The sequence below is a fragment of the Lepidochelys kempii genome, chromosome 3 (assembly GCF_965140265.1).
Source record: "Lepidochelys kempii isolate rLepKem1 chromosome 3, rLepKem1.hap2, whole genome shotgun sequence".
Lineage (NCBI taxonomy): Eukaryota > Metazoa > Chordata > Testudines > Cheloniidae > Lepidochelys > Lepidochelys kempii.
Genome location: NC_133258.1, coordinates 196864597 through 196879364, shown reverse-complemented (window position 1 = coordinate 196879364; position 14768 = coordinate 196864597). Strand labels below are relative to the sequence as shown.

The window sequence follows — 14768 nt, the reverse complement described above, 5'->3', positions numbered from 1 at the left end:
CAGGCTAACTTTAGAGTGATCAAACAGAATCCACGTGAATAAGGTAAAAGCTTATGTATCACACTGAAAATGAAAACTACCAACAGCATAGTTTTATTCTCAAAAATGACTATATGAAGATGTCGGTTACCTATGCAATAGGTGCACTCCATGTAGATGTTCAGAATTATATCTGGTTACGTCACTACTTTTTAATTCTGTAGGAACTGCAGAAGCCAGCTCAGCTGAGAGAGAGTGAATAGGATTCTATTCCCTTCTTGTGCATGAAATGCAATTGTTAATTTCCAGTCCATCAGTTATATCTGTTCAGACTCACAGAATAGGTTACACGCAATAGGTTTACACAAGTGTCATGGAAAGGGTAATTTGGCCCATAAAGCCTTATTTCTGGTAATGATGCAAAGGAGGAAAAAAACCACCATTACTCTTAAAGCTTAAGCGCAGTCTGCAGGGGTGGCAGTGAAAGATATCTTTACTGTATCAATGACCATGTCAAATGAGGAAATCATTGAAACACAAACACGCAACCGCACATTGTTAGAGTCAGTGTTCAGAGTGGTTTCAGAGTAGCAGCCGTGTTAGTCTGTACCCGCAAAAAGAACAGGAGTACTTGTGGCACCTTAGAGACTAAAAAATTTATTTGAGCATAAGCTTTCGTGAGCGACAGCTTGTTAGTCTTGTTAGCTTGTTAGTCTCTAAGGTGCCACAAGTACTCCTTTTCTTTTTGTTCAGAGTGGGGCACTTCCAAAAGCAATTGCCTCTTTCTGCACAAATTCAAATTGGCTGCCTGAGGATGTCAAGAGAGAACAAAATAAAAGAAATGTTGCCTAGTATATAAGTATATTTTAGGGCTGTAAGGAGTTTATGCTTGTGTACAATACGCAGAAGCACAGTACATTAAATTACAAGCTTTATTTTTGCCTTTGAACATAAACACTCAATGTAGAGGAGTTTTTCAGCTATCTCCAGTTTTTCAGCAATAATTCTTCAACCCTATTCTCTTGTTAAACCCGACCTGGATAATTTAGAGATGTTACATTTAGTTCCTGTCTAGACATCTTCAAGTGAGTAATCTGAAGTGGTGCACCGGGAGCAGTGGTGGAGAGTCTCTTTACTACATCAACCTCTTTTTCCTCAAAATTATATTCCTCGGGTTTCCCCCATCATTTTCTTTTCATCTACTTGCTTCCAAATGCTTAGAGAATTAGCAGCATGTTGCCTAAAATTGTATAAAAGCAATTATGTCCTTGGTAATAATTCTCATTGTATTAATCACTTTTTTTTAGTTAATCTATACAGCGATATTGGTGGACAGCAAAATCTCACCCCTGAAGAAGTTATGCTGTATTAGGCATCACTGCATTATGTGACTGCTAGGTATAATGGTCAGACAAATATAAATATATGCTTTATTTTTTTTAAACATATTTCGCTGTATGTTTGGGGATTGTTTCTTTCTAAATAAAGTGAGTTTACACAAATATAAAGGTTAGGGTTGCCACTTTCAAGATTTGTCCTGTAGAGTCAGAACATATTGTATTGGCTCCATGCAGGGGGGTTTTCCCTACCTTAATTCTATTTGAGATTTAATAATCTTGCTGGATATAGGACTGACTGAGGAAAAGCAGCATTATTCCACCAAAGTGTGGGATGGACAGCAATCCTAAAAATAGTTTTGTAACGCATAAGCTTTCAGAACCTATTTTAGGAGAAAAATCTCTGTTGATTTCTATGGAGCCATTAGGTTCTCTAAGATCATCTTGATCAGGCTAAAGTAGACAAGGGTACCTTAGGGACTCGCCCAGTTTAACCATTGCATAGCTCTGGAATCACTGTGCCATACAAATCTTTGCAACCAGGCAAGTAATGATGAATTCAATATATTTGAGATGGGCCTCAGCCAAACAAATCCACTCTGAAATTTTTGGAGATTCACAATATGAAACACGACTCAGATCAGAATTTCATGGCTGTCCAAAAGCTAGGATCTGAACACCTGGAACTTGGGGAAAAGGGTATGTGTCAGAATCTGGATCCAGATCAGAACACTGAGGATCAGGCCTATCTTTAGTATACAAATGACATACTGTGAGGACCTTGCATCCTAAAAGGCACACTAGATCTAAATTCGCAAAAAGAAAAGGGATACTTGTGGCACCTTAGAGACTAACCAATTTATTTGAGCATAAGCTTTCGTGAGCTACAGCTCACTTCATCGGATATGAAGTGAGCTGTAGCTCACGAAAGCTTATGCTCAAATAAATTGGTTAGTCTCTAAGGTACCACAAGTACTCCTTTTCTTTTTGCGAATACAGACTAACACGGCTGTTACTCTGAAACTAGATCTAAATTATGCAGCACTGACCATCCTACCCCATTCACCATCCCTCTAATCCAGGTCATTCAGTACAACACTGTTTTATTAATTTATTTTGATATTAAACTCGATTTTATTTTACATTGACCCAGGTTTTAAATGTGTTGCAAACACGTGTCATATCTGTGTCGGTATACTAACAACTAGTAACCTCACTGTATGAGCTACCTGGAGGCTTTGGCAGCCAGGTAAGTGACAGCTGGAGGTTTTGGCATTTGGGTAGGGAACAGCTGGTGCTTTTTTCTCCCCAAGATGATGTGGGAGATGGTTTTGGTTTGTGGTTTCCAGGTGGCAAGCTTTTGGTACTAGGGAGCACATACAACATTTCCTCCCTTCCACTTTTGGGGAAAGGGTTAAATTTGGAAGGGATGTATGTGAATTTTTTCTTCCCCACTACAGCAATTCTTGAAAGCCATTAATTATCCCACTCCACCTCAATATCTGTCAAAACAGCCAACAATGACACACAAAAGCATGCATATTAACTTGATGTTCCTGCTAAAATGATAGGCAGTGAACGTTAATATTGATTACATTTCAACAGTAACTTCTACAATGAAAAGCATTGGAAGTTACTGTTGAAAGGTAATCAATATTGACATTTACTGCTTATAAGTTTAGCAGAAACAGTGCCAGTCTTCATTACCAACAGCCCACTGAAACAAAAGGGAGACATTCAAACCACTTAGAACTCATGTTTCAGACTGGCTGCAGACTCAGGCAGATATCAGGCAGACTCAGGCATCAGTTAATATCCAATTCACATTCTGAAGGTCATCTTTGCAATCATGAGGGCTAGAAACCCTTTTCTTAGATTACACAAGTGGAAACAAATTTGTTAACAATTATGAAGAACTGTAAACATTCTTTGTAATTATGTGGTAGAGTATATAATGCTTATATATTGCTGGTAGGGGTCTTCTTACAGCTGCCATAATTTGTGCAACCGATTATGGTAAAAAGGGGAGGATCTTTTGCATTTTTGTGGGGAAAAAATCATTAATTGTAAGAGGTTCTACTAAATATGTGATGTATAAACACACGACAGCAATTCCTATATCAGAACGGTGACTGTTATAACAAAAAAAGAAAAAGGAATACGAACATACCAAGCCATAATTTTGTACAAGCAGCTTCGGTTCTGATGTGTAGTTCAACGTGAAGTTCAGAATCAATTAAAAGAAAACTTCACTCAATTCAGCAACCTGACAGTTCAAAAGTTAAAAAGCATTTGTCTCTACAGGCATAAACTAGGAAATGTATCTGAAACTAGGAAGTTTTAAAAATATTACTGGTATTTGAGCTACTAATGGTAGCAACATTTTAATCCATACAGTGAAATTGTCACGGGCAATGTGGGAAGCCTTTAAGAAACTGTCAAGCAGCTGCAAATTGTATTACATTTGCCAGAGATTATCACCCTCCTGATATTTATACAATCACTGAAATTCACTTGTTCATCGACTCCAACGCACAGGGATGTCTGAGGGGGGTAGATTATGTATATGGATCTCTGTCTCAGCTAAAACAAGTGTAAAAAAAAGTATATAGTATCCAGAGCGGATACAAAATCATTCCTTTGAAAAATCAACTGACCTTTCACTTACCCTCTCATCCAGCTGAGCTCCCAGGCAGTCACACCTTAGCTATTAGGACCAACTTTTCTCATTAACATAATTTAAAACAATGCCACACATTAAGACAGCAGCACAAGTATTCTAATTTCTTACTGGTCTAGGTTTCTTCTTGCATGACTTTTTCCCTCCTTTGCTGCAGTGGTGAAAATGTTTGCCAGCAGTTCTATAGTTTGGATGTTTTGTCATTTTCTTGGGCTGCTTGAGGAGGTGATGTGTTTTCTGTAGGGCAAATTAACAAACCCAATTCCCTGCTTGATAGGAATAGTAATTTAGAGTGATTTCCTGAGGGGAAGCGCCTACATGTGGTGAGCAAGGTTTCTACTTTTTATTTTGACTGCAGAGGCATTTCCCTACCATACTTAATTATACTATCATCCTGAAACAAATTTTGTTACACACACATGCACATGCAAAGAGCTAAAATACTCAGAGCTCTTCTGGCTGAACTTCAAAGAAAATGGTGAATTAAATAATCCAAGGAAACATCAGATAGGAGATTGTATATCAGTGCTCTTTTAATGTGTGTTAGCATATGTGATGGGGCCTCTGCCCCATGCTGGGTTGGTAGGGGTGAAGGTGGTCCGGCAGGCCAATTAAAACCCTGAGTAGACCTAGAGGAGGAGCCAGGAAGCAGGACACTAATTAGGAGTAAGCTCGGCTGAGCAGGAGCAGGTGGGGCCAGCATATAGCCAGGTTGTTGACTATTGTAAGGGCAGAGAAAGTCTGCAAGGAAGAAAGACTACTGTCACTCCCGAGTGGAAGGTGTTGGAGGATGGCAAACCCAGAGAGGGAAGAATTCAGTAAGGTAGGAAGAAGCCCAGGGAAACTGCAGCAAGGATTAAGAGAGATAGACCTTGGCTTCATGTTATAGGATATCTGGGCTGAAACCCAGTGCAAAGGACAGATCTGGGTTCCCCACCAGCCACTTGGTAGTGTAGTACAGGGGCTCTCAAAATGGGGGTCATGAGATTATTACATGGGGGGGTTGCGAGCTGTCAGCCTCCACCCCAAACCACACTTTGCCTCCAGCATTTATAATAGTGTTACACATAAAAAAGTGTTTTTAATTTATAAGGGGGGGAGGGGGTTGCACTCAGAAACTTGCTCTGTGAAAGGTGTCACCAGTACAAAAGTTTGAGAACCGCTGGTGTAGTAGGAAGCGAGAGCTTGAAGCATGGCCTGGTGCAAGACTTGAGCCCTGAACAAAAGTCAGCAAAAGTTATGCTATGAGCAAAAGTCATGTCCTGTCAAAAAGCAGATGCCTGCTGGTACATGAACTTGGCACAAGTACCAGCAGCATCGCTAAACCACATTGAATACGTAAACATGTTCCAGCAGATCAGCATAAGGACACCCCAAGTCAGCACAAGATGATTTGTCTGAAACATCAGGAGAAAGGTACAAGGGGAGGTAACAAACATGTCACGAAACACGTAAGGTGGTACCTAAATTGTTTATCCCAGATTGTTTGTCTCAATCTATAAATGTTGAGATACCTTGCCCTAACTCTCTTCCGGCCTAGAGGGGAGCGGAAAGTCCCGCCGCTCACTGAATTGGTCCATTCTAACAGGCATACATGTGCAATGTAATTGCAGACATTGATCCATGGAGCTAGGACCGTGCTTCATTGACAATAAATCTGGCCCAGCGCCTTCGTCACTGAACTGACTCTATGGTCTCTTCGGGCCGTTCAACCGAGGTCTGCTGGGCTGGCTAGCTGCGCAGAGCCAGCACAACACAACAGACATGCTGCCAACAACTAACACTGGTGACCCCGACCGCTCATCTGGTAAGTAGGAGAGCTGTCCTCTGTAGGAATCGCGATCTAACACGGCAGAAAACGCCAAGCTAGGGAACCCCCCCCGTTATCTCCTCCCTTCAAATCCCCAGAGTTTGATGAGGTATGGATGCGCTGGGTAGCCAGCAAAGGAAGTACATACGAGTTTTAAAAAGGATCGTGGAAAATCATGGACTGGTAAGAGAGCCCTGGAAAGCTCTCTCTTAGCAGGGTGGCAAGCAGTCCAGAGACATTATATGGTACAGCAAGTACAGGAACAAAACAGGAAACTGGAAACAGCTGTAGAGAAACTGCAAAAAAGAGAAATGCCGTCCCCCGTTATAAATCTCTTTGGGCTACAACAAACTTCGGGTATTTATACAGTGCCTGAAGAATGGAGACAGAAATGGTGGCCCTCGCAAAATTAAAAGATGAAACAGGGATGACTGGAATGGGTGTTGCAATGGGGACATGTGGAATGACCAAGAACAACCACCACTGTACCGTAAGAGCCAGATTCCAGTAAAACTTAAACCACATGGCATTGGTCACTGTCGGAAGACTGGATACTGGGCTAGATGGACCATTGGTCTGACCCAGTAAGGCCGTTCTTATAAGACCAAAACTGGTGCCTGTCAGAACAGGAGAAGTAAGTGCACAGGAGAGGGAAGTAGACTCCGGATTGGTAAATCAGATAAAAGGAAAAAATGGAACAGTTCACAGAGAACTGTAGGAGACAGGAGCTGCAACTTAATCGCAGGGGAGTGGATAAAAAAGAATTTCAAGGTGAAAAACCTACAGTAAGCAAGTTAACACCTAAAACTTATGCATTCATGCATGGATTTTCCCAGAAACAATTAACAGCAGTTTCTTAATGTATGCGCAACATGTCCCAGGTGGCATAGGACCAGGATTCATCACTAAATTTGGTCCGCTGGTTGGATCATTAGCTTCCCTGGCTCGGGCCAGGTACTGACAGGGAGTGTAACATGAACACTGATCCATGTCCCAAAAGCAAAGAAAGGCAACCCTGCAATCCATTTGGCAGGCAGACAAAAGCAACAGACACAGAGAACAAATTCAGGTTTTTCAAGAGCAGATAACAACCCTCACTTGCCTCTCAAAACCAGGATTAAAAACAAGGGATTTAGGTTCCCAACTACTTTAACCCATGGAGCCCCATTTCTCACTCACAGAAATAATATAACCTTCTTTCCCAAATATTTTTACATAGTAGTTAAAAAATGTTTTATATCCTGTTTGCTAAACATGCTGCTGCCACCTGTACTTTGATAACTTAACAACGTTTCTTAATCTCCCTCAACTCAGGTCTCCCTCCCTTCCTAGGCTGCTCTCCCATCCTCCCCCTTCTGTTCACTTTCTCTGTTTTAAAAGTTAAAAGTTCTAGTTATTACAGAAACCTCCATCGCTGAAAGAGAGGAAGCACCTGAAAACACTAACTTTCTTAAAGATATGGCTGCCAAGCAACAGAAATGCACACTCTGCTTCTAATCCTAACCACTGACTAATATTTAAAATCATGGGTTTTCCCTAATTCCATATAGCAGAGTTTTTAAAATAAATAGTAATATAAAGTAATGGACAATATCTTAAATTACTGACTTAATACAACAAGTGGGCAAATAACTTAGTATGAATTTTTCTCAATTCTTATTAAAAGTTTTAAATAAAAAGGTAATAATTTGCTTATTTAATTATTTAACTCCTTTGTTTACTTGCCTGTTTTCTAAAATGCATTGCTTTAATAATTAAGCTCTTAATGCCTTATATTGTTATGAATACAATTCTGGAGCCATTCGTCTTTAATTGTAAGTTTGTCCTGTGTTGTATGTTGTGTGTCACGTGATTACTTTTCTGTTTTAATTTTGTTGCAACAAAAGTTGACTTTTTAAATATATAAGTGGTACCACACTATTCTAATATTATGGTTGGGGTATAACCATTATAATACCAATTAATTTTTTGCAAAGCTCAAAAAGGCCTCACTTATAAGTGTATGTACATATATTTTTGCCTAAACAAATAATGCAATTGCAAAAATAATTCTATTTTATTAATCACACTTTTTTTTATTAAAAATGTAAGGGGAACCTCAACATTAATGCAAAGCTAATATTCACAAAATGTCAATTTCTTGTTTGGGTTTTGTAAACTTGTTTTCACCTTTATTAAATATTGAAATACAGTTATAAGTAAGGCCCTACTTGAATTGTGGGATGATTGTCAAAAATTGCGACTGAGTTACAATTAAAAACTATCATAATTCACACTCACAAGAATTAAGGTTTCACCACAACCATGAATCGGACATTTCCTAGTTTTCTAGTGCTTGACTTTGCAACCTTAGTAACATTCATTTAACATTTTTGTATGTAGTTTCCTAAGCACGATGTTGCTTTTTATTTTTTTCTTCTTAAGAAAAAAGGCAAAAATTGCTGGGTCATGCAAGACCTCCATGTTTTGGGAACTGAACCCAATATTTATTCATCAAGATTGTGGTGGAAGACAAACTCCAACTCCCTGAAGTATGATCTACTGCAGTGGTGCCCAAATTGTTCCGCTCGTGCGCCCCCTTTACCAGTTATGGAATGTGTCCACACTCCCCCTGGGCCAGGAACGAAGTTGACAGCTGGGCCAGGGCTGGGGGCGGAGCCGGAGCAGAGCTGGGTTGCAGAACGGGGCTGGGTGGCACTCCCTCCCTGCCCCCCTTTGGGGACTGGCCAGGGCCCTGCTGTGCCTCCCCCTCAATGTTCCTCTGTGCTCCCCTAGGGGGGCATGCTCCACAATTTGGAGACCACTGCTCTAGTGGAAGCCTTGTAGAAACTCTTGCCTCTGTATGTTTTTTCCTAGTATGGTAATTATTTGGGCTTAAATTCATAATATTCCCATTACAAATACACTACCAGGATCAGATCAGTCTGTTAGTTGTGTATTCAGTTCCCATTGACTTCACTGAAACGGATAGGATAATGAGGCCCCTGGAGCGCTACACTTACACAACATATTACCATTTGACTAATGTGCCTCACTTAAGTTCAGAGATAAGAACTCTCTGTAGCAGTTTTAACAGTTCATCCAGAAATGATTTGCCTGTTGCATACAAGCTCATCTAAGTGACATCTGGCTGCATTTATGAAACTTCCTTCTCTTGTGTGACTGACTAATGCTGTAAATTTCAGCCACCCTTGCCTTTGAGAAATGCTAATAATGAAAACTCAAAGGACAGGAATAATTCTTTCTGCTGAACAAACTTACATTCCTTAGTACTCAATATTAATGGCAGATCCCAGGTTTAAAAAACAGATGTTATGGAGAAATATACCTGCAAACAAATAAGCAGTACTTCTCTAAGTCTGATTTGTTGTAGGCATAAAGCAGCAAATCTTTAGAATAAACTAGGCTTATTATTGAGAGAAATAAAAGAGCTTTCTACATTGCTTAGAATGATAAAAAAGGAAACATTCAAAATAAAGAATCTATAAGCTAAAACCCTTATTTTTAAATGTAGATAGCCTGCACATATATTTACATTTATGTTTAATCTTTAAACAGATGATAAAGCTGGCTGCTTAAACACAAGATTAAGTACACACCAGGAGACCTCATACAACTAATCTCCACAAACCATCAACTCTCATCTGTCTATGCAAAAGTGAAACTCAAAAGATAGTAAGATCTCCTAGCTGGACAGCTATATTATGAAAAGATGGATTCTCAGCAAAACACTTGGGGGGCAGAAGGAGTTTGGAGCCAAGGGGGAAAAAGCAACTGTGGGGAACAGAGGGCACCCGTGTTGGTGACTCTCTACTTTATTATGAGTCTTGCAATATTTTTCTTAAGGTCTCAGATCCTAGAGTCAAATGAACATATATGAGAATCTCCAACTGTGACACATGGCCAGAAAGGGTTAAGTATCCTGCACGATAAATGATGCAAATTCAACCTTTAGGGATATATTGGTAGATAATGTTTCTGTTTTTGTGTATTTACATATATGTGGTTAGAGGTTGACAATGTAATCAAACAGGTCCTGTCTATGCTGTATTCTGTTAATTCAGAGATCAAAAGGAGATCTTAACATTTAAATGAATTGTAAATATAGGGATATCACTGTAGTGATTTCTCTTTGAAGTATATAGCAGATCACCTACAAATGGTGGAAAACAGCTGGAGATTTTACTATCTTTTGAGTTTCACCTTTGCATAGACAGATGAGAGTTAATGGTTTGTGGAAATTAGTTGTATGAGGTCTTATGGTGTGTATTTAATCTTGTGTTGAAGCAGCCAACTTTATTATCTGTTTAAAGATTGAATATAAATTTAAATATATGTGTAGGCTATCTAAATTTAAAGCTCCATTTAAAAATAAGGTTTTTAGCTTATAGCTTGATTCTTAGGAAATAGGTCTACTTCAAAGTCTGGATGATTGCCTATTGTTCGCCTAAGGACTCCCAGCTGTCAAGAGAAGGCCTGGAACTGTATAAAAAACCCTTGGGTCCTGATCCTTTTTATCTCAGATCTGCTTGATGCTTTATGCAGGGGAAGGTTGAGTCATAAGACTGAGATCTCCAGTCCAATCTGGATCACTCTGAATATGAACACTGGACTATAACCTATGGACTAATTCTGAAAGAACTCTTTGCAACTACAAAGCTCACCACCTCTACTATAAAACTGATCTCAGAATGGTACTCATGTCTATATGTATACTGTTCTTTTAACCAATACTCTGTCTTTTCTTTTTTTAATAAATTTTTGTTTAGTTAATAAGAATTGGCTGTAAGCATGCATTTGGGTAAGATCTGAAATATTCATTAACTTGGGAGGTAATGTATCCGATCCTCTGGAATTGGCAGAACTTTCTTATATGATGAATAAGATTTCTCATCATATCTGACTTGAGTGTCTGGGTGGAAGCCCAAGGCTAGGTTGCTATAAGGGAACTGTGTTGTTATGGCTTCTGTGCAACCAGTAAGGTATTGTAGAAGGTGTTTTGTGCTGGCTTGGTAAATCTTAAGCATTAGAATATCCACCAGCTTTGGCGATTGTCTGCCCCATTCTTTGCAGTTTGCCTTAACTGAGTAACCTCAGTGGGGCCTCCGAGGACCCCGGTCACACCACCTCATTCATTTTATTTTATTTTACTTTTATAGCTATAGATATATAAAAATAAAGATTCTAGACCTCGTGATTTCAGAGACAGCTTTGGAAGTGTGACCCAAATGCGCCCTACAAGTTCAAAAGCCTAAAAGCAAAGAAAAAGATCCCAAGATTTTTCTTATTTAAAATCTTCTGATTTTTAAAGCAATTTCATGATTTTGGGGGGCCTGACTACTGATATTTGAACATTTGGGGTTGGCAATATTAGGACATAAGTCAATTTCACAAGCGTCATGACTACTGAGTCATTGCTAGCGCAATATATATTACAATAATTCTAGAGTAACAAGTATTACACAGTCAATTTAACGTAATGGTGTCAGCCCATTTGTAAAGGGTTTGCTAATCCAGCCAGGTAAGGAGGCTACACAAAGCTATAATCGCTTGAAAACATCCTTGCCAAGCTACTTCATCCTCAGCACACACAGAGCCCATCTCACAAGAACGCATTATTGTTGAGAAATCTTTGAGTTCAGTTAGACAACACAACTAGAAGAGAGACTAAACACACTTAAATAAGCAAATAAAAACCCCTACAATATTAAATCATTAACAAATTTGTGTTGGTTAACAGTTTGCCTGACTATTCGTGTTAATGATATGATTATTTATTCCACATAAAATTACATTATAACTGGAGTTAAAGTTGAGTACATATAAGACACCTATACTTAAAAACATTACAGGGCTATTGTATTTCTCTCCAACACAAGCATAACAAACCTAGGAAATCCAGTATTACGTTTAAACATAAAAGAAATGCAAACAGTATGAAAATACACAACTGAAGCATGCAAACAACCTTAACTCCACCCAGGTGGTGACACCAGGGACTAACCAGACAATTACGATCAGTACATAATATCTATAGTTCCACAGAAGAAACTGACTTTTAAAGACATAGATTGATTCTTTTATTGCTCATGGTCTCATGTCCATTTTACAGATTGAAACCGACATTCAGAGATAGTCTGCTCTAGTGCCCACTGAAGTCAGTAGGACACTTTCTGTTCATTTTAATGGGTGCTAAATCACTCAGATTCTAAGTGATTTGTCCAAGGGCACACAGCAAGTCTGTGGCAGAGTCAAGAAAAGCACCAGAATCTGACTCCTAGGACTCTGTAAAATCAGGGCGGTAAACACCTTACAGGGTAATCAGATTCAAAACATAGAGAATCCCTCTAGGCAAAACCTTAAGTTACAAAAAGACACAAAAACAGGAATATACATACCATTCAGCACAGCTTCTTTTCTCAGCCATTAAACAAAAGAAAATCTAACGCATTTCTAGCTAGATTACTTCGCATCTACAAAGAAAAGGAGATATAAAAGTCTTCCTGCACATCAGCTCCATGTACTTAGAGTCCTTCTCCTTGGGAGTGCATTTAAACTTGCCTTGTCAGGTTCTATCATTTACCATGGTTACAACCAAGGAGTTTGGGGCCAGATGGGAATAAAAACCTTCAAATCCCTGCATAGGAATGAAGTAGCGGTTTTCCATGTGGTCAGCTGCAGGGAATACTAAAGTCAGTGTGCTCAAGAGGACCTTAGTAGGCTAGAAGAGCACATAGACTCTCACAGGGGAAGATGGCTGCAGGATATCCTCCAATTTGTGGGTGTCCTCCTGCAGGAACTCTGCTTGAATACCCAGGGAGGCAGCCACAAGCCGCAACAGGTCTTGGTACCCCTTGAAATCCTCCTTTATCAAAGGGATGGAAGAGCCTGGCATCGCAGAACAGTTCAGGGATGAGGATGAGGCAGTTAAGTGGGCCCAAGCCAGTCCTGCTGCAGGACTCACTGACCCAGGTGTGACAACCCTGGAAACTCCTTGAGGGGGAAGCTTCACCATTATCTGGATATGCAGTGGATCCAGATCAACCAGGTCAATGCTGCAGACCTGGCCAGTGATCTTGGCCTTGAGTAGGATGAAGAACTGGACTTCCATGACCAAGGATCATCTCATGGATTCTATGGTGGCCCCTGGTATAGTAAGGACATTGGTGACCACTAGGCACTGGGCCAAGGGCCTCTTCATGACTACGAGACGAGCGCCAATCCTGGTACCCATAGCGCTCAAGCAATGGAAAGCAGAAAGAGGAAGAACCTGACTTGGACACCAAGGAGTCCCGGGCTTCGAGGGATAGCAGTGGGGCTACCCCTGATGGTGCAAGTACCCAGTCCAACTCATCCAGAGCCCTGAATGATGAGGGGGCTGGCAGTGACAGTAGAAACGGTACTGTGAGCACCGAATATGCCTTCATCACTTCTGGTGCTGGGAGTGGTGTTGACTCCGAAGTCGGCATCATCTCCAAAGTAAACAACAGTGCTGAAGTAGAAGGCGGTGACTGCCGCCACAGGAACACTGGCAGCACCAGCAGAAGGTATACCAAAGTTCCTGGAGCTAAGGGGGTCCCTTGTGTCGAGCCCAGACATTGGCCCATTTCCACTGAGCATGGAAGAGAAGCACTGGAGTGCGACACCAACAGACCTATAGGTTCAGCAGCCCAGCCAGCCAACAGGACTATAAAGGACACAGCCCTGGAAAGTCCTGGCCCAAGGGAGAGGTCAGGACAGAAAGGCAGAGGAGGTCCACGGCTGCCTGATACATCACAGGTGTGGAAGCAGCCGGTGGTGGTGTTGCCCTCATTTGTACTGGTATCAATGGATGCCACAGGGCCAGAATCAGAGTCAACAGTACAGGGTCTCTGACCTCCCTGTATGGTGCCAGGAAGTGACTGATAGGACCCACTCCATCCTGTGCACTGGCATTCATCGTGTACCGATTCATGCTTCTTCTGGGGGAGGGAGATGAGTCCTGACAGTACCTGCGGTGGCCTTGGTCAATCTTATATGACCTCTTTTTGGCGCACTCAGTGGGGAATGACTCCTCCATCTCTTCAGCGAGGTGCCAGCTCCAGGACATGAAGCGGCAGCACTGTCCATACGCAAGGGTGACCTCCATTCTGATGACGTCCTCGGTGCTGAAGCAGGTCACATGGCCTGTTCGAGCAGTGCTGCTTCAGACAAAGATCTCTCACTGCTTGAGTCCATTTTGTGAATGATCTGCAAATCGAACATCGCTCCCTGATGTGGGCTTTGCTTAGACACAGCGGGCACTGTATGCTGGGACTGTTGTTGGGGATTGCCCCCTTGCATGATGTACAATGGTTAAACCCTGATGTAGGCATCACCAGAGAAAACTTATACAACTAACTACCACCAAGTCTAACTATACTAGGGATACTAATTAACTATATACATATTGAGAACAAAGTCAATAAATAGAGGAATGTGAGGTAAAATCCTACAGAGCTCTGACTCCAGCAATGGACGGTAAGGAGGAACTGAGAGGGGGCAGTTGGTGCAATCTCATATAGCCAAGGGAGGGGCTATGGCCATGAGGCATGAACACTGCCTATCTACAGGTACTGTTAGGCAAAATTCTGTGGCTCCAAAGTGCTCGGTGTACACACATTTAAGTGGAATACATGGCAGCATCTTCTCAAAGAAGATTATTCTAATATACCATGGATGGAGGACAGCTTCCTCTCTAGATTGATGTGGTTTAGGTGGGATAAAACAGGAAGATGGTTAATGTGGAAGTCCCTATTTGGGTGCTGAGGGGTCTGAAGATGGCACAGGCTTCCTTGGTACAAAGTGAGTGCTTAGAGTCTCTGTTGGAGCGGTCATACTTAGATGACACTGCGGGTAGCTTCAGTGCCAAGGATGATTTCAGTACCAAGGATGATTTAGGTACTGCGGTAAGTCTGGAAGAACTTGAAGTCTTTGATGAGCT

General features: G+C 41.0%; 1 protein-coding gene across 2 annotated transcripts in view; it reads right to left on the bottom strand.

The window, feature by feature from the left end:
• Positions 1–14768, bottom strand: part of KIF16B (kinesin family member 16B) — a 243691-nt gene that overhangs the window by 19311 nt on the left and 209612 nt on the right. The window lies entirely within an intron of this gene.